The 27,150-nt window shown below is 43.2% G+C and overlaps 1 pseudogene; it reads right to left on the bottom strand.

The window, feature by feature from the left end:
• Positions 1 to 23,963: 23,963 nt before the first annotated feature.
• On the bottom strand, positions 23,964 to 24,646 carry LOC148148862 (interferon-inducible GTPase 5-like; annotated as a pseudogene).
• Between the last annotated feature and the right edge of the window lie 2,504 nt (positions 24,647 to 27,150).

Raw genomic sequence — 27,150 nt, 5'->3', positions numbered from 1 at the left:
GGTGATAGGCCGGAGAAGGGGTGGGGGCGGAGAGATCGGGAAGAAGATTGCAGGTCAAGAAGGTGGTGCTGAGTCCAAGGGTTGGGACTGAGATAAGGTGGGGGGAGGAGAAATGAGGAAGCTGGAGAAATCTGCATTCATCCCTTGTGGTTGGAGGGTTCCTAGGCGGAAGATGAGGCGCTCTTCCTCCAGGCATCGTGTTGCCATGGTCTGGCGATGGAGGAGGCCAAGGACCTGCATGTCCTCGGTGGAGTGGGAGGGGGAGTTGAAGTGTTGAGCCACGGGGTGGTTGGGTTGGTTGGTCCAGGTGTCCCAGAGGTGTTCTCTGAAACGTTCTGCAAGTAGGCGGCCTGTCTCCCCAATATAGAGGAGGCCACATCGGGTGCAGCAGATGAAGTAAATGATGTGTGTGGAGGTGCAGGTGAATTTATGGCAGATATGGAAGGATCCTTTGGGGCCTTGGAGGGAAGTGAGGGGGGAGGTGTGGGCGCAAGTTTTCCATTTCTTGCGGTTGCAGGGAAAGGTGGCGGGGTGGAGGTTGGGTTGGTGGGGGGTGTGGACCTGACAAGGGAGTTGCGGTCTGTCCGGAACGCTGATAGGGGAGGGGAGGGAAATATATCCTTGTGGTGGGGTCTGTTTGGAGGTGGCGGAAATGACGAAGGATGATACGACGTATCTGAAGGTTGGTGGGGTGGTTGAACAGTTCATCCACTTTACTAACACCTTCCACCCTGACCTCAAATTTACCTGGACCATCTCAGACTCCTCCCTCCCCTTCCTAGACCTCTCCATTTCTATCTTGGGCGACCGACTCAACACGGACATTTACTATAAATTGACCGACTCTCACAGCTACCTGGACTACACCTCCTCCCACCCTGCCCCCGTAAAAACGCCATCCCATATTCCCAATTCCTTCGCCTCCGCCGCATCTGCTCCCAGGAGGACCAATTCCAATACCGAACAACCCAGATGGCCTCCTTCTTCAAAGACTGCAATTTCCCTTCAGACGTGGTTGACAATGCTCTCCACCGCATCTCCTCCACTTCCTGCTCCTCCGCCCTTGAATCCCACCCCTCCAATCGCCACCAGGACAGAACCCCACTGGTCCTCACCTACCATCCCACCAACCTCTAGAAACATCGTATCATCCTTCGTCATTTTTGCCACCTCCAAACAGACCCCACCACCAAGGATATGTTTCCCTCCCCTCCCCTATCAGCGTTCCGGAAAGACCACTCCCTCCGTGACTCCCTCGTCAGGTCCACACCCCCCACCAACCCAACCTCCACTCCCGGCACCTTCCCCTGCAACTGCAAGAAATGCAAAACTTGCGCCCACATCTCCCCCCTCACCTCCCTCCAAGGCCCCAAGGGATCCTTCCATATCCATCACAAATTCACCTCACCTCCACACACATCATTTACTGCATCCGCTGCACCCGATGTGACCTCCTCTATATTGGGAAGGCAGGCTGCCTTCTTGCAGAACACCTCTGGGACACCCGCACCAACCAACCCAACCGCCCTGTGGCTGAACACTTTTTAACTCCCCCTCCCACTCCACCAAGGACATGCAGGTCCTTGGCCTCCTCCATCGCCAGACCATGGCAACACCTGGAGGAAGAGCGCCTCATCTTCTGCCTAGGAACCATCCAACCACAAGGGATGAACTCAGATTTCTCCAGCTTTCTCATTTCCCCTCTCCCCACCTTATCTCAGTGCCAACCCTTGGACTCAGCACCGCCTTCTTGACCTGCAATCTTCTTCCCGACCCCTCCGCCCCCACCCCCTCTCCAGCTTATCACCCTCACCTTAACCTCCTTCCACCTATCGCATTCCCAACGCCCCTCCCCCAAGTCCCTCCTCCCTACCTTTTATCTTAGCCCACTTGGCACACCCTCCTCATTCCTGAAGAAGGGCTTATGGCCGAAACGTCGATTCTCCTGTTCCTTGGATGCTGCCTGATCTGCTGCGCTTTTCCAGCAACACATTTTTCAAGACTATGTGATGACAAGGGCTGGTGTGTGCAGTAGGGGGCGAGAACATGGGAGTGTTCAGGCCCTAAAATTATTGAGCTTGTTATTGAGTCTGGAGGGCTGCAGGGTCCCCAAGCAGAAAATTAGGTGGTGTTCTTCCAGCTTGCACTGGAGCATTGCAATAAAACTGAGACAAGGATATTGGCCAAGGAAGAGGGTGGTGTGTTAAAGTGGCAGGCAACAGGAAGCTCAGGGTTATTTTTGTGGGCAGAAGGTGTTCTGTGAAGCAGTCACCCAGTCTACGCTTTGTTTCCTCCATGTAGAGGAGACACATTGTGAGTAGCTAATGCAGTGGACTAGATTGTATGAAGTACAGGTAAAGTGCTGCTTCACCTGGAAGATATGTTTGGCCCTTGGATACTGAGGAGGGAAGAGGGAGTTGGGCAGGTGTTCCATCTTCGGCAGTTGTAGGGGAAGGTGCCACGGGGTTGTGGGGGATGTTGGGATTGAAGCCAGAGTGGACCAGGGTGTCCCGGAGAGAACTGTCCCTGTGGAAAGCAGACAAGGGAGGGGAGGGAAAATTTGTCTGGTGGTGGCTTCTCCCTGAAGGTGGCAAAAATGGCGGCTGATGATCTTCTCGATGTGGATATTGGTGGGATGGTAGTTAAGGACAAGGGAACCCCATTGCTGTAGTAGGAGGGAAAAGAGGGGATGAGGGCAGAAGTGTGGGAGATGGGTCCAACTTGGTTGAGGAAGAAGATGGACAGTTTGGAGGCTCCCTTGTCAAAGTTGGCCTCATTGGCACATATGTGATAGAGATGGAGGAATTGGGAGAATGGAATAGAGTCTTTGCAAGAAACAAGGTGCGAGGATGTATAGTCCAGGTAGCTGTGGGAGTATGTGGGATTTTAGTGGGCAATCTATCCCCAGAAATGGAAACAGAGATGTCAAGGAAGGGAAGGGAGGATTCAGAGATAGACCAGCTAAAAGTGAGGGCAGGATGGAAACTGGGAGCAAAATCAATTAACTTTTCCAATTCTAGACAAGAGAGGGAAACAGCACCGATGACATCATCGATATATTGGATAAAGGTTGGGTAGGTACCGGAATAGGACTGGAACATTGATTGTTCCACTTACTCCACAGAGAGACAGGCATAACTGGGGCCCATGTGGGTACCCATGACCACCCCTCTGACCTGAAGTAAATGTGAGGAGTTAAAAGAGAAGTTATTGAGGGTGAGGACGAGCTCGGCCAGGCGGAGGAAGCTGGTGGGGGGTGGGGTCAGTTCAGGTCTTTGTCCCAGGAAGAAGCGGAGAGCTCTGAGACCATCCTGGTGGGGGACAGGCGTGTATAGGGATTGCATATCCATGGTGAAGAGAAGGCAGCTGGAGCCTGCAAACTGGAAATTCCGGAACTGGCATAAAGCGTCAGAGGAATCACAAGATATCCGTGGGCAGGGACTGGACCAGGATAAGACTGAGACAAGGTAGGAAGAGATGGGTTCCATCGGGACAATGGGTTTTGGGAAGGAGGTAGAAGGGAGCTGTGTGGGGCTGAGGGTCTATCAGCTTGGAGGCAGCGGTTGGGGGGATTTCACCAAATGAAATGAGGTTACTGACTAGTTGATACAATGGCCTGATGTTCCATGGTGGGGTCATTAGTCCGGGGGAGGTAGGAGGAGGTATCTGAGAGCTGCCACTCAGCCTCTGCAATGTAGAGATCGGTATCCCCGACTATAACAGCACCACCCTGATCAGCAGGCTTAATAACAAAGTCAGGGTTGGATCTGAGTGCACAGAGTGCAGTCAGTTCAGAAGGAGATAGGGTTGAATGGGTGAAGGCAGGGGGTGGGAGGGAAATCAAGGTGACTAATGTCACATCAACAGTTGACAATAAACAGATTAAATGCAGGTAAAAGGTCAGAGGGAAGGGTCCAGGTTGAGGGACAGTACTGGAGTTGGGCGAAGAGGGTCTGTGAGATGGGGAGAAAACTCTTTTCCAAAGAAATGGCATGGAGGCAAAGACGAGGGAAGGAGAGTTCAACGTCATGTCGTGCCCAAAATTCATTCAGGCAGGGACGCAGAGAGATAAAGCTGAGAACTTTACTGAGTACAGAGCATTCAGTGTCAGAGAGCAAAAGGTCAGGGAGGTTGGTGAATATACAACAGGATGTGGGGTTGGGGAGAGGATGGAGTCAGAATAAAGGGGAGTAGGGGAAGATTCCAGAAGGCCATAGGTATCCCTGAGTTGTTGCATCTTGTGGGCTTTGATGAATTGGAACCGCAGACTGCTGCAGCCTTGAGCCAGCATGTTGCAGTGCTCTTGGAGAGAGAGGTCGACAGTGTGCATGTGTCGCTGCATGGCACTGAGTATGGATCCCAGGATACGGCGAGGGCAGCTGCCTGTGGAACATTGAACATCACAGAGATATCCGTGATCCTGGATGGATTCAAAGCGCGAGGGATGAAACATCAGTTGGAATCCACATGGGATGAGACAGAGCCGGAGGCAATCACTGAGGAATGTAATATGGCTGTGGTGCACTTGCCTACATTTTGCCCATATCCATCTAAACCGTTCCTATTCACGTAACAGACCAAATGTTTTTAAATGTTGTAACTGTATCAGCCTCCATCACTTCCCAGTTCATCTTCAAATGGTAATGCAGGAGGGATCTTCAGATATCCTGTGAGTATTTCCTGTATACCAGCTGTGGAATGAGGACATATGCCCTCAAGGGTTTGGTGTGCTTTCCTTTACTGGTCAGTGCATTGAGTACAGGAGTTGTGAGGCTGTACAGGATGTTGGTTAGGCCACTTTTGGAATATTGTGTGCAATTCTGGTCTCCTTCCTATCGGAAGAATGTTGTGAAACTTGAAAACGTTCAGAAAAGATTTACAAGGATGTTGCCAGGTTTGGAGGATTTGACCTGTAAGGAGAGGCTGAATAGGCTGGGGCTCTTTTCACTGGAGCCGTCAGAGGCTGAGGGGTGACCTTAAAAAATCGAGGTTTATAAAATCATGAGGGGCATGGATAAGTTAAACAGACAAGGTCTTTTCCCTGGGTTAGGAGAGTCCAGATCTAGAGTGCACAGGTTTAGGGTGAGAGGGGCAAGATATAAAAGGGGCCTAAGGGGAAACCTTTTCACGCAGAGGGTGGTATGTGCACAGAATGAGCTGCCAGAGGACGTGGTGGAGGCTGGTACGATTACAACATTTAAAAGGCACCTGGATGGGTATATGAATAGGAAGGGTTTAGAAGGATATGGACCAAGTGCTGACAAATGGGACAAGTTTAATTTAAGATATCTGGTCGGCATGGACGAGTTGGACTGAAGGATCTATTTCCGTGTTGTATGTCTCTGTGACTCTATGACTCTATGAAAGTAACCACACACCCTAAAAGTCTATGTCAGTGACTCAGTCTTGGGTTGCACTGGGAATCTGTGCAGGATGCCCCTGTCTGCAACTCACCATTATGTCTAAGAGATCACAGGTGCTCTCTGCTGGTGAATCCATGAGTTTGTGAGATTCTCATTGGATCCAGAGAATGAGGCAGCCAGGTCAATGGGATTTGCTGCAAAAGTAGGATCCTGCATGTGCAAGAGGCTATAGAGTGCACCCACGTTGCAATTTGAGCTTCCTGGGATACAGCTTGCTGTATTCATCATCAGAAATGAATGATTAGCTATGACTCAATTACATCAGTGAAATCCCCCAGGCATTATCCAGGAGGCTCTTTATGATGCCCACATTCTTGAGCACCCACAAGTAGTATACGTCTTTGATACTTGACCATTTAAATGCCCTTAAAGTTGACAAGTCTACAACTGTAGCAGGCAGGACGTTTCATGCCACTACTACTGTCTGAGTAAAGCAACCATCTCTGACATCTGTCCTATATCTATCACCCCTCAGTTTAAAGCTATGTCCACCCGTGCTATCCATGACCATCCGAAGAAAAAGGCTCTGACTGTCCACCCAATCTAACCTTTATCTTACATGTCTCAATTAAGTCACCTCTCAACCTTCTTCTCTCTAATGAAAACAGCCTTAAGTCCCTCGGCCTTTCCTCATTAGACCTTTCCTCCATACCAGACAACATCCAAGTAAACCTCCTCTGCACCCTTTCCAAAGTTTCCACATCCTTCCTATAATGCGGTGACCACAACTGTACACAATACTCCAAGTACGGCCACACCAGAGTTTTGTACAGCTGCAACATGACCTCATTGCTCTGAAACTCAATCACTCTACCAATAAAAGCTAACACACCTTATGCCTTCTTAACAACCCTGGGTGGCAACTTTCAAGGATCTATATACATGGACACCAAGATCTCTCTGCTCATCTGCACTACCAAGAATCTTTCCATTAGCCCAGTACTCTTTATTCCTGTTGCTCCTTCAACAGTGAATCACCTCACACTTTTCCACATTAAACTCCATTTGCCATTCCTCAGCCCAGCTCTGCAGCTTATCTATGTCCCACTGAAATCTGGAATGTACTTCGGCACTATCCATAACTCCAACGACCTTAGTGTCATCCGCAAATTTACTAATCCATCCTTCTATGCACTCATCCAGCTCATTTATAAAAATGACAAACAGCAGTGGCCCCAAAACAGATCCTTGCGATATGCCACGAGTAGCTGAACTCCAGGATGAGCATTTCCCATCAACCACCCCACTCTGTCTTCTTTCAGCTAGCCAATTTCTGATCCAAACAGCTAAATCATCCTCAATCCCATAACTCCGTACTTTGTGCAATAACCAACCATGGGGAACCTTATCAAACACCTTACTGAAATCCATATACACCTCATCAACCGCTTTACCCTCATCCACCAATTTGGTCACCTTCTCAAATAACTCAATAAGGCTTGTGAGGCACAACCTACCCTTCACAAAACCGTGTTGACTATCCCTAATCAACTTATTCCTTTCTAGATGATTATAAACCCAATCTCTTATAACCTTTTCCAACACTTTACCCACAACCGAAGTAAGGTTCACTGGTCGATAATTACCAGGGTTGTCTCTACTCCCCTTCTTGAATAAGGGGACAACATTTGCTATCCTCCAAACCTTCTGGCACTATTCCTGTAGACAATGATGACATGAAGTTCAAAGCCAAAGGCTCTTCAATCTCCTGCCTGACTTCCCAGAAAATCCTAGGATAAATCCCATACAGCCCAGGAGACTTACCTATTTTCATACTTTCCAGAATTGCTGATACCTCCTCCTTGTGAACCTCAATCCCATCTAGTCTAGTAGCCTGTATCTCAGTATTCTCCTCAACAACATTGTCTTTTTCCAGTGTGAATACTGACAAAAAATATTCATTTTGCTCTTCCCCTATCTGCTCGGACTCCACACACAACATCCCACTACTGTCCTTGGTTGGCCCTAATCTTACTCTCGTCATTGTTTTATTCCTGGCATACCTATTGAAAGCTTTAGGGTTTATGTTTATGTTTATGTTTAAACATAATTTATGTTTATGTTTAAACATAATTCATGTACAATTAATGGCTAATTGTTTCTGTCTTTCCGTCTGTCTGAGACACTTCCTGAAGTTCTGATAGATTCAAAGTCACTACATAAATGCCAGCATTTCTCTCTATGTTCATAGAACTGAGCCTGAGAGATTTAACTGATTCTTTAAAGATGAATTTGCATTCAGCAATGAACCACAGTTCTTCTTGTGTAAAAGAGAAACGTTTTATTTGAAAAGGGAAGCCAATCTCGTAGCTATCATTCTGATGGTTTCTTGTTGAGAATATGGGAAGTATTCCGCTGAATCATTTACTAACTGGATCTGATGCAGCATTCCTAAATCAATGGGACTTTCCTAATTGGTGCTGAAATCACTTCCCTTCCTGAGGTAGGGTCCACTCTGTCAATGACACCCAGTGAGGGGACAGTAACAGCACCAAGTGGCTGCACAGTCTGTTACACATCAGAGCACCTCGCAGTAAACATTTAGCCAATACTATTAAGCTGGAGAGGGTTCAGAAAAGATTTACCAGGATGATGCCAGGGATGGAGGGTTTGAGTTATAAAAATAGGCTGGATAGTCTGGGATTTATTTCACTCGACTGTAGGAGTTTTGGGGTGACTTGACAGAGATTTATAGAATGATGAGGTTCAAGGTGGATGGCAAGGGTCTTTTCTCGAGGATAGGGCGAGTTCAAAATTATGAGGCATATATTTAAGTTGAGAGGTGAAAGATTTAAAAAAGACATGGGGGGGGGGGTAACCTTTTTAAACAGAGAATAGTTCGTGTGGGAAATGAACTGCCAGGGAAAGTGATAGATGCAGGCACAGTTACAGAGTTTAAGAGATATTTGGATAAGTTCATGAATAATAAATGCTTGGTGGGATATGGGCCAAGTGCAGGCAGGTTGAACTAGTTTAGTTTGGGAACATGGTCGGTGTGGACTGGTTGGACCTAAGCGTCTGTTTCCATACTGCATGACTCTATAACTCACAGTGTGCAGACCAATGGTCCAGACAAAATATTTAGACAACTAGAGGAGGGGGAACATGGGAAATATTGTTAGTGAGAGATGGTGGCAATGGTGGGTGGGAGAGAGGGAGAATAAAACATTGTGAGATTTCTATATCTGTCATCAACTTAGAAATATTTGTGTATGTTGCATGTGTTGTAATGTTCACATATGTGCCATATTGCAACAGATTGGCTGTAGTGGATGTGTGGATCTGTGATTTTTGCGGAGAAGTATGAGTCAGTTTTCCATGAGTGAGTTTGCTTTCACTCTCACTCTGACCAACCCTCACAGGGTAAAAGACAATTACATACTCTCTTCCGCTTTTGTGTTATCGCATTATGTACCAGCACCTTCTCCTTCCCTGATCCACCAATGCTGACCATTCCACACTCAGCCCACAAACAAGACAATAAAACAGTTATAATCAAAAGCCTAACCTTGTAATTCAATGGCAGTATGTTTCACTCTCAGTGTTAGTGAGGGGATCTATTAGAAACAGTAATAAACTGCAGATACTTTAACCAGTATGATGAGGTGTCTGTAGGGCAGTTTTTAGGGGCTGAAGTCCAGGGAACGTGTGACCCATGACTGGAAGAATGTGATTATGAGGTCCAAATATGAAACAGAAAATTACAAATCTAACATTGTGTAAGAAACCCACAGACACGGCCTTGTACAATGACATGCTTTTCTTTTCCTTTTTCAAGAACATCTACGTGATGCAACCTCTATGATTTCAATAAAGGCAGGAAAACATTGCTCAGCTTCCTGCACTGACTGATGGAAGGTCTGTGCTGACATCTTCTGGTTTTAGATGTTATGACAGCTCAAGGTTGATTGATCTTTCTCTTAGTTCATTCTTGCAAGGCCAGCATTTATTTGACTATCAATCAATGGTATGCGATGAGAAGTGAGTCACCTCGCTGATCTACTGCAATCCGTCTGATGTAAGTGCACACGCAACAGTATTAAAGAGGACATTGCAGCCTCTTTCACCCCAATAGCCCCTTCTTTACTCACATTGTTACAGCAATCCCTCCCTAGGATTCTGCCCATTGCAACAACTGAACACAGCCAAGTGCAATATCCCCGGGGTCCAGTGTCAGCCAATGGCAACCACAGGAACATGCTCACCTCTGCTGATCTGTCACTGGGATGTGGGCTTTGGCTCCAGTTGAATATTTATCTTTGATGCACTGGTGCTGATGTTAGCTCCTGTAACATAAGAACAATTCTCGTGCGACTGTCTGTGTGGAGTTTGCCCATTCTCCCCGTGTCTGCGCGAGTTTCTTCTGGGTGGTCCGGTTTCCTCCCACAGTCCAAAGATGTGCAGGTAAGGTGAATTGCTCATGCTAAATTGCTGGTAGAGTTAGGTGCATTAGTTAGGGGGAATGGGTCTGGGTGGGTTATTCTTCGGAGGGTCGGTGTGGACTAGATGGGCCAAAGGGCCTGTTTCCACACTGTAGGGAATCTAATCTAATCTAAACTAGATGTGGGTAACTTGGTACTGAAAGACTCAACATATTTATTATAACTCCTGGTACATACAAATATTACAGTCACTGACACATCAGTGTCTGGGTTAACATTACACCATTTAGGTACAAATAGCCACATGCTTCCGTCAGATTGTGTTCAGGGGAATTTCCTGCAGCAGTATGTGTCCACTCCAACAATAAAGAGATATTGCTAGACTTGGTTCTTGGTAATGAGGTGGGCCAAGTAGATCAAGTGACACTGGGGCAGCATTCAGGCAACACTGATCAGAGCATCAAAAAGTTTAGGATGTTGGTGGAGGATGAATAATATATTGATGGAGCATTGACTTTAATAGAGCAAGAACAACTCAGGGCTGAATAGACTGGAACAAAGGTAGGCAGGAGCAATAGAAGCCAAACAGTGGATTACCTCTGAAGAGGAGGGAGTTTGGGTACAGTGTTCCTTCAAAAGATAAAAGCAAACAATCCTGAATGATGAAGGAGATCAAAATTAAGTTGAAGGAAGCGGAAATGTGCTTATGGCAGATGTCAGGTAATAAATACAACCAAGAGCCATGAGGAGTACTGATAGTTCAGAACAGAGGTAAGAAATCAAATACGAGAAGCAAAGCAGGATTATGATAATAGAGTGGCTAACATAGAAGAAAATCCCAAAATATTTTTCAAGCATATCAATAGTAAAAGGGTAATAGTAAATGCTGAGTAGACCAAAATGTAGATTGACATACGGAGATATGGCTGAGGTGTTAAATTTATGACAGACCAGTCAGCTGTTTTGGAGGGATTTTCAAAAGAGCTACTCAGGATTGAATTAATGGTCACATGGAAAAAAAATGGATTGATGTGCTGCCAGGGACTTAGGTTCGATCCCAGCCTCAAGCTAATGTTTGTGTGGAGTTTGCACATCCCACCCACTCCGACCCCCCCACCCCGCGGTCTGCACAGGCTTTCTCTGGGTGCTCTGATTTCCTTCCACAGACCAAACACGTGCAGGTTAGGTGAATTGGCCATGCTGCAATTGTCCCATAGTGTCCAGGAATGTGCAAGCCTGGTGGATTAGTCATGGGAAATGCAGGATAACAGGGATATGGTGAGTCTGGGCGGATGCTGTTTGGAGGGTTGGTTTGGATGTGATGGGTTAAATGGCTTGCTTTCACATTATAGGGATTCTATGATACTTCAGAAGGGTAAATTTGGATGTGTTAAAACTAACTCGCTGGAGACTTTTGAAGAGGTAACAGGAAGAATTTATGAGGGCAAAGCTTTTGGGCTTCCAAAAAGCACTTGCTACATTGTCACACAACAGACTTGAAAGGAAAGTGATAGATCATGGAGTAAAAAGGACAGTAGCAATATGGATATAAAACTGGCTGAGGGATAGGAAACAGACAATAAGGGTCAATGGATCTTTTGCAGATGGAGAAACATTCACAATAGAATTCCCCAGAGGTCATTATTTGGGCACTTGCTTTTCCTGATTTCTATGTAAATATTCCAGATCTTGGTGTGCAACAACAATTTCAAAGTTTTCAGATGATTTGAGACTTTAGAGACCTGTAAGCTATGAAGAGAACCATTTGGAACTGTAAAAAGACATTGACAAATTGGTGGTGTGTGCAGATATTTGGTAGATGAAGTTCAACATAGAGAAGTGTGAGATGATACACTTTCACACAAAGAACATGACAAGACAGTGTAAAATATAAGGCATGATTCTGAAGTGTCTAAAATAGCAGAGAGATGAGTGAATATTTACATCAGTTATTAGAGGTATTAGGTCAAGAAGGCAATTAAACATTCCTGAAGAAGGGCTAATGCCCGAAACGTCGATTCTCCTGTTCCCTAGATGCTGCCTGACCTGCTGCGCTTTTCCAGCAACACATTTCCATCCATAATTAAATTAACAAAGCATGTGATACTCTAGGCTTCATTAGCAGGGACTTCAGAGTGAAAAAGCCGGGAAGTTATGATGAACTTATATATGACACTAATTAGTTGCACTATTGTGTACATTTCTAGGTGCCAACAAAATGAATGCAGCAGAGAGAGTGCAGAGGAGGTTTATGAGAATGGTTGCAGAGATGAGACACTTCAGTTATGATGCAAGATTGGAAAAGTTGGGACTGTTTTCCTCAAACAGGACAATGCTAAGAGAAGATCGGACAGATTTCAAAATCATGGGAGTTCTGGGTAAAATAGATAGAAAAGGCACATCATTTGTAAAGAAATGAGAACCAGAGGAAATGATTTTAAAGTATTTTGCAAAAGAAGCAAATGAGAAAAACTTTGTTCACTCAGTGAGTAGTTTGGGACTGGAAGCGTGGTGGAGGCAGGTACGAGTTCAGAAATTCAGGAGAGTACTGGATGGCTATTTACATGGAAACAAGAGATAACTTTACAGGAAAAAGACAGGAGATTAGCAATACGGTAAAATGCTCAGTCAGTTCTGACACGGTGAACTAAATGGCCTCCTGCTGCACCATAACAACCCTGTAATTCTGTGTATCATGGTTCAAGTTGCTCTCCGTTAAGGGAGATTTTGAGACCTTTATACCCTCAGGTCATATGCTCTGAAACAGTCGTGCTATCATAAGCATACTTTTTTTAAAATAAAGATATTGCATATTAATTGTGAGACACAACACAACATTCCCCTTTCCCAAAGAGAAAACAAATTATCTCAAATAAATTTATTTGACATCGGCATATGTTGTTAATTGGATTATTATACAAACAGGTAAAACAGAGTTTGCAAGGCTAACAATTCAAACTTCAATATAATGCTCCGGAAATTTGACAATCTGCCCTGAGCTGATGATGAGATACGATCTGTAGAGGTCTGTATTGATCGTGACTGCTCTAGGTCAACCACTTGTTTGTCTTACTGTTCTGATGTCACTCAATATCACCACATTATCTTCCTCACTCTCTTTGTGATAATTTGTGTGTCATTCATTACTCTGAGCTAGCTTCTGTTTTTTTTTTGCCATGTCATACCAGGATCAGGGATGGCTTTGAATGATGTGGGCTGGTTATATATTCCAGAAAACCTTGCTAGTATCTAAGTGCTTGTGTTTGGATTTCTAACTTGCACTGTCTCACCAATGTGCAGTTTTAGTAGCTCTACCTCCTTTCTCATTTCTCTTCCATTTTCTTCTGTGCCTTGAAGAGGAACAACCCATGTCTCAGAACAGTCAAACAATTAGTTGATGGGTAAGGTCATTCACATCTGCCTTCCATACGGAAATTATGATGGGGATGGTAATCCCTTCTCCATCGATTTTGTGTGGAAATGTGGCAATGTAGTGTACAAATCTTGTGGTGCTGCTCACAAATAAAAATCATAGATTTGATAGTACGCACCATTCTGTGAGTTGGTTTGAGTGAGGATAGTTGGATGAAGATGTATTATGAGTCACTCCCCACATGGCACACATGTCCAGTAATGGTTTATCAATGAACTGCAGTCTATTATCCGGCACCAACCATTCAGGACATGGACTAAATTAAAAATAGGGATTATGATGCCAGTGAAGTTGTTATGCGGCCAAGTTGTTGAACAATGGGAAGTTTGGAGAATTTGCTTGTTACGAGCATATAACTGTTCCCTTGCAATGTGAATGCATCTGTTGCTGTTTTCGTCCTGGGAATGGATGAAACATCATGTGGATGTACAGTCTCCCTCCACTGTGGGGGTTGTTACATTTGGCGCGCCTCACATCGATTCACGGGTTGTTGGATATTCTGCTTCATTCCTGGCCAGCACATAGCCTTCATGTCTGTTCAATACCGTGCATCCCTGGTGTAAGCTGGGACATGATCTCCTGATGTGATGTTTGTGGTATTAGGGCTTGTTCGACTGGTACAATAACTTGTTGTAATATGCCATGTTCATCTCTGCATGGCCAAAATGAGTGAAAGTTCTCAGGGGTGCCTTTAAAAATAGTGTCAGGCCAACCCTTTCGCAATTCTTCTGGTTGTTTACCTTTGGCAGTTGCTAATTCCAATTGTTTATTCTGGCTCTGGCCAATAATAATGTCTTCACTTCCTGACTTGATTGCAATATGTGTGGTCCATTCTACCCCAGTTGGTGTGGTTTAAATTTCATGTACTTTGACTTCAGTGTGCACACTGATAGTCCTGACACTGCTGGATCATTCATATGCACCAGGTAGAAGATTTTGGGAAAGCCAAAATGAACTAATGTATTGGCGCAGCACTATGATTATACCAATACCTGGAATTAATGATTATGCAGTGGGAGGCTGTACCCGAACATCACTTGCAGGAAGCATAGTGATAATATGTTAGCACTCGTCCCATTTGTCAAATTTTGCTTTTAGAGTGCGTCATTCTGTTTTTTCAGAACGTGTGCTATCAATGGCTGTAAAAGCTTCTTATGGCCTTATATCTCTGACCTGTTGTGTGAGGTTAACAATATGGAAAGCATGGTCATGTTCTGAAATTTGCCTTTCATATTGTTGAATGGGCAATTTATCAACGTATTTGTGTCTGTGTATCTTCTTGACAGTTTGCTTGCTACCAGCATTGTACTGTTGCACAATCATAGAACAAAGAACATAGATCATTACAGTACAGTATAGAGCCTTCGGCCCTCGATGTTGCACCGATCTTTGGAACCAACCTGAGGCCGATCGATCATACTCTAATCAATTTTCATCCATATTTTTATCCAATGACCATTTAAATGCCCTTAAAATTGGTGGGTTGAACATAGTTGCAGGCAGTGCTTTCTATGTCCCCCCTGCTCTCTGTAGAAAGAAACTGCCTCTGACATCTGTCGTATATCTATCACCCCTCAATTTAAAGCTATGTCTCCTTGTGCTAGCCATCATGCTCTGAGGAAAAAGGCTCTCACTGTTCACTCTATCTAACCCGCTGATTATCTTAGATGTCTCAATTAAGTCACCTCTCAACCTTCTTCTCTCGAAAGAAAACAGCTTCTAGTCCTTCAGCTTTTCCTTATAAGACCTTCCCTCCATACCAGGCAACATCCCAGTAAATCTCCTCTGAACCCTTCCCAAAGCTTCCACATCCTTCCAATAATGCGGTGACCAGAACTATACGCTATACTCCAAGTGCGTCTGTACCTGAGTTTTATCCAGCTGCAGCATGACCTCATGGCTCCGAAACTCAATCCCTCTACCAATAAAACTTAACACAAAGTACGCCTTCTTAACAACCCTACCAATCTGGCTGGCACCCTTCAGTGAACTATGGACATGGACACCAAGATCTCTCTGCTCATCTGCACTACCAAGAATCCTACCATTAGCCCAGTACTTTTTATTCTTGTTGCTCCTTCCAAAGTGAATCACCTCACACGTTTAGGCATTAAACTCCATTTGCCACCTCTCAGCCCAGCTCTGCAGCTTATCTATGTCTCTCTGTAGCCTGCAACATCCTTCAGCACTATCCACAACTCCACCGACCTTAGTGTCATCCACAAATTTACTAAACCATCTTTCGATGTCCTCATCTAGGTCATTTATAAAAATGACAAACAGCAGTGGTCCCAAAACAGATCCTCGCGATACACCACTTGTAACTAAACCCCTGGATGAACATTTACCATCGATCACCACCTTTTGTCCTCTTTCAGCTAGCCAATTTCTGATGTAAACCGTTAAATCACTCTCAACCCCATGCCTCCATATTTTGAACAACAGCCTTATCAAAAGCCTTACTGAAATCCATATGCACATCAAGCACTTTATCCTTATCCATCTGTTTAGTCACCTTCTCAAAGTAATCAATAAGGTTTGTGAGGCACAACCTACCCTTCACAAAACCATGTTCACTATCTCTAATCAACTTATTCCTCTCTAGATGATTATTAATCCTACCTCTTATAAACGTTTCCAACACGTTACCCTCAACTGAAGTAAGGCTCATTTGGTCTGTAATTACCAGGGTTGTCTCTACTCCCTTTGTTGAACAAGGGAACAACATTTGCTTTCCTCCAGTGTTCTGGCACTATTCCTGTAGACAATGATGACATAAAGATCAAAGCCAAAGGCTCTGCAATCTCCTCTCTGGCTTCCCAGAGAATCCTAGGATAAATCCCATCTGGCTCAGGGGACTTATCTATTTTCACACTTTGCAGAATTACTAACACCTCCTTCTCGTGAACCTCAATCCCGTCTAGTCTAGTAGTCTGTACCTCAGTATTCTCCTCGACAACGTTATCTTTTTCCAGTGTGAATACTGATGAAAAATATTCATTTAGCACTTCCCCGATTTCTTGGACTCCATGCACAACTTCCTGCTACTATCCTTGATTGGCGCTAATCTTTCTACAGTTATTCTTTTATTCCTGATATACCTTTACAAAGCTTTAGGGCTTTCCTTGATCCTACCTGCCAACGACTTCTCATGTCCCCTCCTGGCTCTTCTTAGCTCTCTGTTTAGGTCCATCCTGGCTAACTTGTAACTCTCAAGCACCCTAACTGAGTCTTCACGTCTCATCCAAACATAATCCTTTTTCTTCCTCTTGACAAGAGATTTAACTTCTATAGTAAACCATGGCTCCCTCACTCGACCACTTCCTCCCTGCTTCACAGGACATACTTATGAAGGACACGCAGTAGCTGTTCTTTGAATAAACTCCACATTTCAATTGCGCCCATCCCCTGCAGTTTCCTTCCACATCCTATGCATTCTAAATCTTCCCCAATCACATTGCAATTGCCTTTCACCCAGCAATAACTCTTGCCCTGCATTATATACCTTTCCCTTTGCATCGCTAAAGTAAACATAACTGAATTGTGGTCACTATCACCAAAGTCCTCACCTACCTCCAAAGCTAACATCTGGCCTGGTTCATTACCCAGTACTAAGTCCAATGTGGCCTTGCCCCTTGTTGGCTTTTCTACATACTGTGTCAGGAAACCATCCTACACACATTGGACAAAAACTGACCCATCTAATGTACTTGAACTATTGTGTTTCTAGTCAATATTTGGAAAATTAAAATCCCCCATAACAACTACTCTGTTACTCTCACTCCTATCCAGAATTATCTTTGTTAGCTTTTCCTATACATCTCTGGAACTAATCAGAGGCCTATAGAAAACTCCCAACAGGGTGACCTCTCCTTTCCTGTTTCTAACCTCAGTCCCTACTACCTCAGTAGGCAAGTCCTCAAACATCCTTCCTGCTACCGTAATACTGTCTTTGACTAACAATGCCACACCTCCCTCTCTTTTACCAGCTTCTCTGTTCATACTGAAAATCTAAATCCCGAAACCTGCGACAACCATTCCTATCCCTGCTCTATCCATGTCTCCAAAATGGCCACAACATTGAAATCCCAGATACCAGTCCATGCTTCAAGTTCACCCACTTTATTCTGGATACTCCTGGCGTTGAAGTAGACATACTTCAAACCACCTTCCTGCTTTCTGGTGAACACTTGTGACCTTGAAACCATATTTCTGACCTTACTACTCTCAACCTCCTAGATACTGGAGCTACAATTTAGATTTGCATCCCCCTGCTGAATTAGTTTAAACCCTCCTGAATACCATTAGCAAATTCCCCACCCACCCCCAGGATATTGGTATCCCTCTGGTTCAGGTGTAGACCATCTTGTTTGTAGAGGTCCCAGCTACCCAGAATGAACCCCAATTATGCAGCTATCTGGAACCCTCCCTCCGCACCATCCCTGTCGCCATGCGTTCAACTCCTTCCTCTCCTTATTCCTCACCTCGCTAGCATGTGGCATGGGCAACAAACCAGAGATAACAACTCTGTTTGTTCTAGCGCTCAGCTCCCTGAATTTTATCTTTAAATCCCCATCCCTGTTCCTACCTATGTCGTTGGTACCTATGTGGACCATGACTTGGGGCTGCTCACCCTCCTCCTCAAGGATCCCGAAAACACAATCCGAGACATCACAAACCCTGGCACCTGGGTTGTTGATAATTGCGTTGATAACCTGTGTTTTGTTACAGAGTCTGGCCTGGCCATTTAGAACTAGATTTCCTGCACATGTCCATTGGTGTCATATGATTTGCAGATGTCACAGAATGTTGGACAGCTCTTGGATATGTTCCTCAAACCACATCTGTGAGAAATTTTGTTCATTTGATTCACCGGCTGACTAGAGGAACAACTTAGAATGCACCTAAAATATATTGTTGTTGATGGCCTCCCATTGCGGCTTTGTGCTTATACTGGTTGGAGACAAAAAGAACTGCAGATGCTGGAATCCAAAGTAGAAAGACAGGAGGCTGGAAAAAAAATGCTGCAAGCCAGGCAGCATCAGGAGGTGGAGAAGTCAATGTTTCAGTCCTGAAGAAGGGTTACACCCGAAACGTCAACTCCTCCAGCTTCTGATGCTGCCTGGTTTGCTGCATTTTTTCCAGCTTCCTGTTTGTCAACCCTGCGCTTATACCATTGTCCAGCAAGGTATCAATGCTATGGCCTTTCATCGTACCCAGGAATCCTTCCCAAAGTTTTTAAATGGTGTCAAAGTGATTATTAATTCATTGAGCCTCTCTGAGAGTTTTTAACTCTAACATCTAACATCTAACATCTAACTCTAACATCTAACATCTAACATCTAACTCTAACATCTTCAAACAAATATGTCAATAGGGTCTTGGATTGGAGTCTGAAATTCACTGTCACCTTGATCTGGTTTTGAGTGCTTTCTAGATGTTTTTCTGAATCTTGTTGATCTTTCATGGAAAGCGTGGATGGCCTAACTCTGTGAATGATGGCATGCAAAATGGAGCTTTTCTTGAGATCTTTTATCACTTGATCTGTAAAACAGGCTTGCAAAGGTTGCTTGAGGAACTGTCATTTCTTAGACATTCATTGCTGCCCAAACCATTTGCCCAAATCTTTGCTTGCCATGTCTCACTGGAGCTCTTCACTTCTGTTTTAAGGAGTGGCGTTCGTTTATTTATCAGCCTGCTTTTGCTTTGCTCTCCTTTGATTATTTTTCATGTCAGCTCCACCTTATATACTGCATCTTGTTGCTCAACTTCCGTCACCTGAGAAGCTGTCCCTTCGCAATCTGCTGACTTGGAGTAGCAGGATCCTGCCACTAGATGTCACTTACTCCAAATAAGGAATTATGATGTCACGCCATCTTCCCGCTATTTTTCGAATTGGACTCAAAATGGCGGATGTAACTGACACCCTGCGGGAAGGTAAATAACCTCAGTTTAGAACACTTTTATTTTGGTGTGTTGAAAGGTGTATTCCATTCAGGAGAGTTTTGTTCGACATTTTGCGAAGCTTTTGACTTATTTTTGTTGATTTTTTTAAACTGGAAAGGCTGTTGTTGGATCGTTTTCTTTTAGAGAGAGGCAGGTCTTCAAATTTGGAATTTAATCTGGAATGAAATGTCTCTGTCTTTTTCAATGTAATGATCTCCACTCGCGGAAATCATTAATGGTCTTAATGGCCCAAAAAATGTTCCTATCCATCGATATTATTTGGTGGATCTTCAGTGATGTTTCTGAATATTTACTAGACATCTTTGACTCTTATAAATTGCCCCCTGCTAACCATGAACTGCCACCATGGTGTCAGCTTTGTCTCCAGCAGTGAATTTATACCTGACATGTTGATGCTTGTTAGCTCCTGTAACATAAAACTAGCTGTGGGTGACTTGGTTTTGAGTAGATCAATAGTTATGGATTATAGCATATATATATATATGTGTGTGTCTTACACTCAAAGGCACTTGAGTATTTGGGCAAATATTAGGTTATTCAGTCACAAACATTGTAAGACTGCACATTATTACTTTCTTTAATTATATATTTGAGGAAGAGGACTGTTTTAAAACCAAGGATTGAGAAAAGAACTGATGCGTTGGAACTGTTGTGACTTGTGTTTTCACTGCAACCAGTGGAGGAAGACAGATAAGACAGCCTGTCACTTGTGTGCAGAGTGGGATGCAGTCAGCTGCTTGATTTATGCAGTTGGATGTTGTGAATGTCAGTGGTCATCAGGCTGACAACTCTCTGGCTCTGAGGCTGCTGAACAGGTGTGTGAGTGAAAGATATAAAGGCAGAAGGTCTCCAGACTGGAAGAAGCTGGGTCTGTCTTTAACACTGTAAAGCCAAATAACTCAAACCTGGGGACAGTCAATTATTTTCTCTCAACATTTGCGATACGCTGTTGTTTCTAATCAATGACTTGTGAAACTGAAAAATTCATGTTTAAATCCCTGTGCCTTCAGCAAAAACTGAAAATGCATGAAAAGGAGGAAATTGAATGACAGTGGTCTCAAAAAAAATCACCTCATTGAAGCCTGTGTACCACTGATATTCAACTGTGATTCCCCAGTGTTTTTCACTTAATGCATAACACCCATATATTTCTTTTCTTTGTCTGCATCTGTCCATATGTATGTGTGCGAGGGTTTTTTAAGGGAGGATTAGAGTTTGAACTAGTAGTTATTGCTGACAGTTTACGGATTTGTTCACCAGTGGTCAGAACTTATTTATTTGTCATAGAGTAGTTCTTGTTAAGTACAGGAACCTGGTCCATGTTTTCTATTAACTTGATTTCATCAAACAGGTAAACTAGGATTTTGCATACTTTGATTAAATTATTAATTTTCCTGGTGTCCCAGAGTGGTGTCTATTGAAAATAAGCAGACTTTCCCAAATGGGTTATAATAACAGTATTATACCTCTATCAGAGTGTCATGCTTCCAGTCATGATATCATGAGCATGTCTCTTAAAGGTATACTGCATACAAAAACAAAAAAAAATTGCCATGCCAGCACCTGCCCAGCTGCTCCTCCAATCACCTGCTGGATATCTCTCACATTTAATCAGTAGTGAGCCTATCAACAGCAAACATGGCATCGAAGTTGCCTGTGATTGGAGGAGACAGACCTAAGAGACTCTGTCCATTCAATTTCGGCTGTGGATTTCTTTGGCTGGTTACTCTGTGATTAAATTTCTCTGGGTGGTTTTTTTCTGAGTGGAAAGCTTCACCCATCTCCTCACTTATTTTCAGCCTTGGTACAGTGTAATCTCCATTGTGCACTGCTGGAAACTTGACCTCTGGTAGGTGATTGTTTTTAGATACAAGAGTCAGTTCCACACTCAGTCTGCACTTTATTGCACTCTCTTACTGCTGCATTCATTTATCATGCAGAACATCTCAACAAAATTAAACGTGCCGTGATCATTTATCGGATATCACATTACATTTTGTAGAGGTCCTTAGAATATATATTACCTGAATACATGTTCTACAACTTTTATTTTTACTAATGGGACATGGTTGATCATTTTCCTTGTTCATTCACACGTTATGGACAAATCTCAAATTTCTCTTGAACATGATTAAATAGTCTGCCTTCTTCAATTGATGCAGTCCATGGGGTTTAGGTATACCCATAGTGTGGTGAGAAAGGAACTTCCAGGATTTTGACTGAGTGAAATAATGGAAATGGAGATAATATTTCCAAACTAGGATGGTGTTTGGCTTGGCGTGGAACTTGTAAATGGTATTTTTCCAATGGACCCGCTGTCCTTGCCCTCTAAGTGGTAGAGGTTGTTGGTTTTCAAAACACTGTTGACAGTAACCTTGTTGCTCACTGCTGCCACAATCAGGTGAAATTGGGGCATGGCTTCAGTCAAGGCCAAATCTCCTTTCTTGAGTCTACGTGACCCATCTGGCTTTTTGACCAGTAAAATTAGGGAGCTAGTCATTGAAGTGATGTCTACCACTATTCCCTGCTCTTTTTGATCTTCAATAATGTCGACTACCATCTTCATAGGCTTTTGCTTTAACTGGGTCCTTTTTTATATAAAATGGGCGTGTGTACCCTGGTACCTTAATTGTTTCTATTGGCATATCACCACAGTCCTGTTTATGCCTTGTCCTATATCATAGAGTCATAGAGATGTACAGCATGGAAACAGACCCTTCAGTCCAACCTGTCCATGCTGACCAGATGTCCCAACTCAATCTAGTCCCACCTGCCAGCACCCATCCCATATCCCTCCAAACCTTTCCTATTCATATACCCATCCAAATGCCTTTTAAATGTTGCAATTGTACCAGCCTCCACCACTTCCTCTGGCAGCTCATTCCATGCCTGTACCACCCTCTGTGTGAAAATGTTGCCCCGTAGGTCTCTTTTATACCTTTCCCCTCTCACCGTAGACTTATGCCCTCTAGTTCTTGACTCCCTGACCCCAGGGAAAAGACTTTGCCTACTTACCCTATCTGGAAACATTCCACATAATACCCTATATTCTCCTTTGAGAAGATCCTGACCCATTCCAGTCTACTCTAAGGCCCAACACAAACATATCTGACCTTTGTATGCTTTGGGTATATACAGGGCAACCGCTGTATTTGCAGAATTATTTTCCACGGTATCAGTTACCCGCGGTTTACGCATGGCCTGTGCATATTATGTGCGCATGCACGGGACTGAGTTCTTCCAAAGTTACCCATTTGCCGACTTGCAGTTCCCTTGTTATATTCTCACCTGTCACTCCCGTACATGTTCCCGCTCCTGCTCCCACCTGGCTCTCCATAACATGCTCCTGGCCCCAGCCAGCTCCAGTGACATGTGTCCGATGCATCAGTTTTTATTTCTGGCTGCCACCCAGACCTTAACTAACACCCTATTGTTCCTCTGAAAGAAACTCGAGTCCCCGTTCTGAAATTGGACCTGCACTTTTGGGCCTCAGTTCCAGTGGGAGAAATGACCAGAGCGCAGACAAAATGAATGCTCACCATATCATCGCCCACCTTTCACAATTGCCCAGCTTCCTCTGAGTCACAGCTTCTCTGAAAGGGTGTGTTTAACCCCTACTTTTTCAACTAGACAGGACTACGGTTTCTTTGTTCAATCACTTATTCATGTATGCAGGGAAATGTACACAGATCGCGGACGTTATGTACAGCTCAAATCTTTATTACAACAACAAAGATTTTTTAAAATCATTTTTATAGATACTTCCACCGATCAGCTATTCCGACAGATAATATTTAAAATCAAAAGGTTGCACATTTGCTCACCCAAAAATTAAAAAAAACCGAAAGAACTACGGGTGCTGGAAATCAGAAACAAAACAGAAATTGCTGAAAAATCTTAGGTCTGGCAGCATCTGTGGAGAAAACTTGGAGTTAACTTTTCAGGTCCAATGACCTTCAGGACAGGTTTCTGAGATTTTCCTGCTGAGATTATCCAATGATTTTTGTTCTTGTTTGGTCTCCCATATCTCTACCCAACAATGATTTCTTAGTTCACATTCTGGGCGAGTACATATGACTATATTGTCCAATCGTATTCCAACTTATACCTATGACTATATTATCAAATTATATCATTTCATGTTCACATCACTGAGCTGCAGCATGTACTGGTGATTACTGACAAAACTATTATGTTTATTACTGCCCCATCAGGAGATGTTTTCCAAAAGATTTTAAGGAATATTATAAATTGGAAATGAAAGAGATGGTGAACTGTTGAAAACATTCCAGAGATTCCTCTACAACTGAACTTGCAGCCACAAATGGTGGAGTAATTAAAATTAGGGATATTCATGAAGCAAGAATTGGAAAAGCTCAGATCTCTTGTGGGCCATTGCAGATGTCAGATTTAGGGAAAGATATTAACACGAAGGGATATGAAAACAAAGACAAAAACAAAAATGAAGATGTTGGTTGATTGGGAGCCAATATAAACTACACACAACAAGGATGAAATCAATTAGGAGAAAGTGAGGACCGTAGATGCTGGAAATTAGAGTCAAGAGTGTGGTGCTGGAAAAGCACAGCAGGCCAGGCAGCATCTGAGGAGCAGGAGAATTGACATTTCAAGCAGTTTCCTGATGAAGGGCTAATGACTGAAACATTAATTCTCCTGCTCCTCGGATGCTCTGACCTGCAATGCTTTTCCAGCACAACCCTCTCGACAAAAGGGGTGATATTGAAAAAGAACTTGGTGTTAGTTAAGGTCTGGAAAACAACACCAAAATGCATCCCTTATGTAGATTAAGATTATTGTCAGAAAGGAATTTGCCCAAAATTGTAGCATATAATTGCTGTAACCTTTAGGGATGAAAACCTTTACAATATCAGAGACAATACTGACTCGTTGGATTGCTTCAGTTTCAAGTGCAGCCATCACTGCTCTCTGTGCATTCTCTGTAAGATCATGCAGTGCAGACGTCAGCAGCTTATAGTTCAGTAATATGACTATCTTGCTGCAAAGATGCATTGAATGCTTCATGATTTGTTGAGGGCAAGCCCACTTAGTGAAGTGACTTCAACATTGCTCCACTTCATACTTATAATTATATCTTGAGTTATTTTGCCCCTAACCAGGGGAGTGGTTACCGCTGCTTTCAGATCCTCCCCAGGTTTCCTTGCCCTCTTGGCCAATCGTTAAAGAGAGGCATCATCCAGCTCCAGACATTGACGGAAACCTGTTATTTCTTTAACCAAAATTTGATTGTTGTAAATAAGTGAAGCATGTATGACTGGAACTGCTTCTTCTGCTCCGGAATGTATCGCTAACAGCTGTATTCTTTTCTGTAACCGTTTCTTTCGCACCTCCACAATCACTAAGTTTAGGCTTGAAAGGTCATCTTCCAAACAAAAGATTGAGGGTTTCATAGACTGAGCCATCTGACCTCTGAAAGAAAACATTTTACATGATATTTGGCTCCACATTTAGAGCTTGTATTTATATAGCACATTGTCACATTCTCAAAACCTTTGATGTATTTCATGTCCATTAATTAATTAGTCATAGAGATGTACAGCACGGAAACATAACCTTTTGGTCCAACTCATCCATGCTGACTAGGTATTCTAAATTAATCTAGTCCCATTTGACAGCATTTGGCCCATATCCCTCTAAACCCTTCCTATTCATATACCCATCCAAATGCTTTTTAAATGCTGTAATTGTACCTGCCTCCACCACTTCCTCTGACAGCTCATTCCATTTATGCACCATTCTCTGCGTGGAAAAGTTGCCCCTTTTATATCTTTCCCTCTCACCTTAAACTAATGCCCTCATGTTTTGGACTCCTCCACTCTGGGGAAAAGACCTTGGCTAAATCATGCCCCTCATGATTTTAGAAGCCTCTATAAGGTCACCCAAAAATCTCTGATGTTCCAGGAAAAATAGCCCCAGATTAGTCAGCCTCTCCCAGTTGCTCAAATCCTCCAACCCTGGCAACATCCTCTTTACATTTTTGCCTCCTGGACTGGAGATTTGCCTATGAGACTTCTAGTTTCCTGAATTTGCCTTTGGCCAGGATGGGTTTGTGGGATGTTACTATATTGGAACAGTTTACTGTTCAATAGCTAAACAATCTGTTATTCTGTTAAGTTTTCCAATAGAATTGTTACTCAAATTTCTTCTTTCATTAGTTGTATTTTAACTATAGTGTAAGAATAAAATTGGTTTTGCTTCAAATCTGTCAGTTGCATCTGGATTGCCATGTCTGGCACTTGTCTTTAAAATAAGAAAAAGTTAGGGTCCAGGCTATCTTTTTTTTTTATAGATATTTTTATTAGAAATTTAACATTTTTACAAGTTTACAAAAATAAACAAAACTCTCAAATATAAACATTGATATACAATTAAATCAAATATACAATAGCCAAAATTTAACAAGAGAGAAAGAAAAATACCGAAAAAGAAAAAAAAACAAAAACTCAACTATCTACTAATCTAACCTACAACTAACCAGAGTGTATATTTAAGTCTCTTACATGCTCAGATGTAATAAAACCCGTATTCGTGCGGGATTCCTCTCCTGAGGGGCCCCGGACCAGCCAGGTTTGTAATCTCAATTAAATAAAAGCCCTTGTTAGGATAGCCGAAATATCTGTATTTATGAAATTCAAGAAGGGCTGCCATATTTTATAAAATAATTCGGTCTTTCGGTGCACCATATTTGTAAGGAAGTCAAGGGGAATACATTCCATAATTAATCTGTGTCAATTTGAAAGTCCAGGGGGGCCCTCAGCCACCCAGTTCACCAAAATATTTTTCCTTGCACAGAAAGAAAGAATAGAAAATAGTCTCTTCCCGTACATGTCCAGGGAGGGAAAGTTCGAAAAGCCCAAAAGGAGAGATACAGGGTCCACTTTAATTTCCGTTCCTAAAATTTCTGTCAGGGTACTTGCTACTTTAGTCCAATATCTATGGATCTTATGACAGGTCCATAGGCAATGTACAAGAGTGCCCACCTTTATTTTACATTTGGGACACATTGGAGATGCTCCTGCCTTAAATTTTGCCAATCGATCCGGTGCTATATGGGCCCTATGAAGTATCTTCAGCTGGATAGCCTGGGTTCTGTTACAGATAGTAATTCTTCTAGCGTTTTCCCAAATATCATTCCACGTTTCTATAGAGATTTCTAGTCCCAAATCCTGATCCCATGTTTTAAGCAGATTATCCATATCTCCCGATACTTCATCATGTAGAAAATGATAAATAGTACTGAGGGAAGATACCCACACTGGTTGTAGGACACTACATTCGCTATCTGATTTATAAAGACTATCTAATAACGTAGTCTTCTTCTGTATATAATCTCGAATTTGGAAGTATCAAAAGAGGTCTCCATTAGGTAATCCGAATTTCTGACTCAGCTGTTCAAAAGACATCAGAACCTCTTCTTTAAATAGATTCCCTAAACATGAGATACCCCTGGATCTCCAGAGTTTAAAAGTGGCATCTGTAAACCCTGGTTGGAATCCCCATGCTCCCACTATCGGTGCATAAGGGGATGTTTTATGTGAGTTGCCCTCATTTTGCCGCATTATATTCCAAGCCTTAATTGTGTTTAGTATTATAGGGTTTTTACAGTGATCTGTAATGATTTTCCTCTTGTCTGAAAATAAAAGGTTAATAAGTGGGTATTTTACTTGAGAGGACTCGATGTCCAACCAGATTGATTGTGGATCAGACAAGGCCCAATCAGCTATGTAACTTAATAGGGAACTTAACTGATATTTCCTAAAATCTGGGAAATCCAATCCTCCCCTTGTCTGTGGAAGCTGTATCTTCTTCAGCTTAATGAGGGGCCATCTATGATTCCAATAAAGGAACCCAGCCAGCCATATAATTTACGTAGAGCCGTCCTCGGCAGCATCACCGGAAGCATTCT

Source organism: Chiloscyllium plagiosum, unplaced genomic scaffold (genome assembly GCF_037043375.1).
Source record: "Chiloscyllium plagiosum isolate Xiang-an unplaced genomic scaffold, Cpla_swu_hap1 HiC_scaffold_11, whole genome shotgun sequence".
Classification (NCBI taxonomy): Eukaryota; Metazoa; Chordata; class Chondrichthyes; order Orectolobiformes; family Hemiscylliidae; genus Chiloscyllium; species Chiloscyllium plagiosum.
This window is presented reverse-complemented; position numbering and strand designations above follow the sequence as displayed.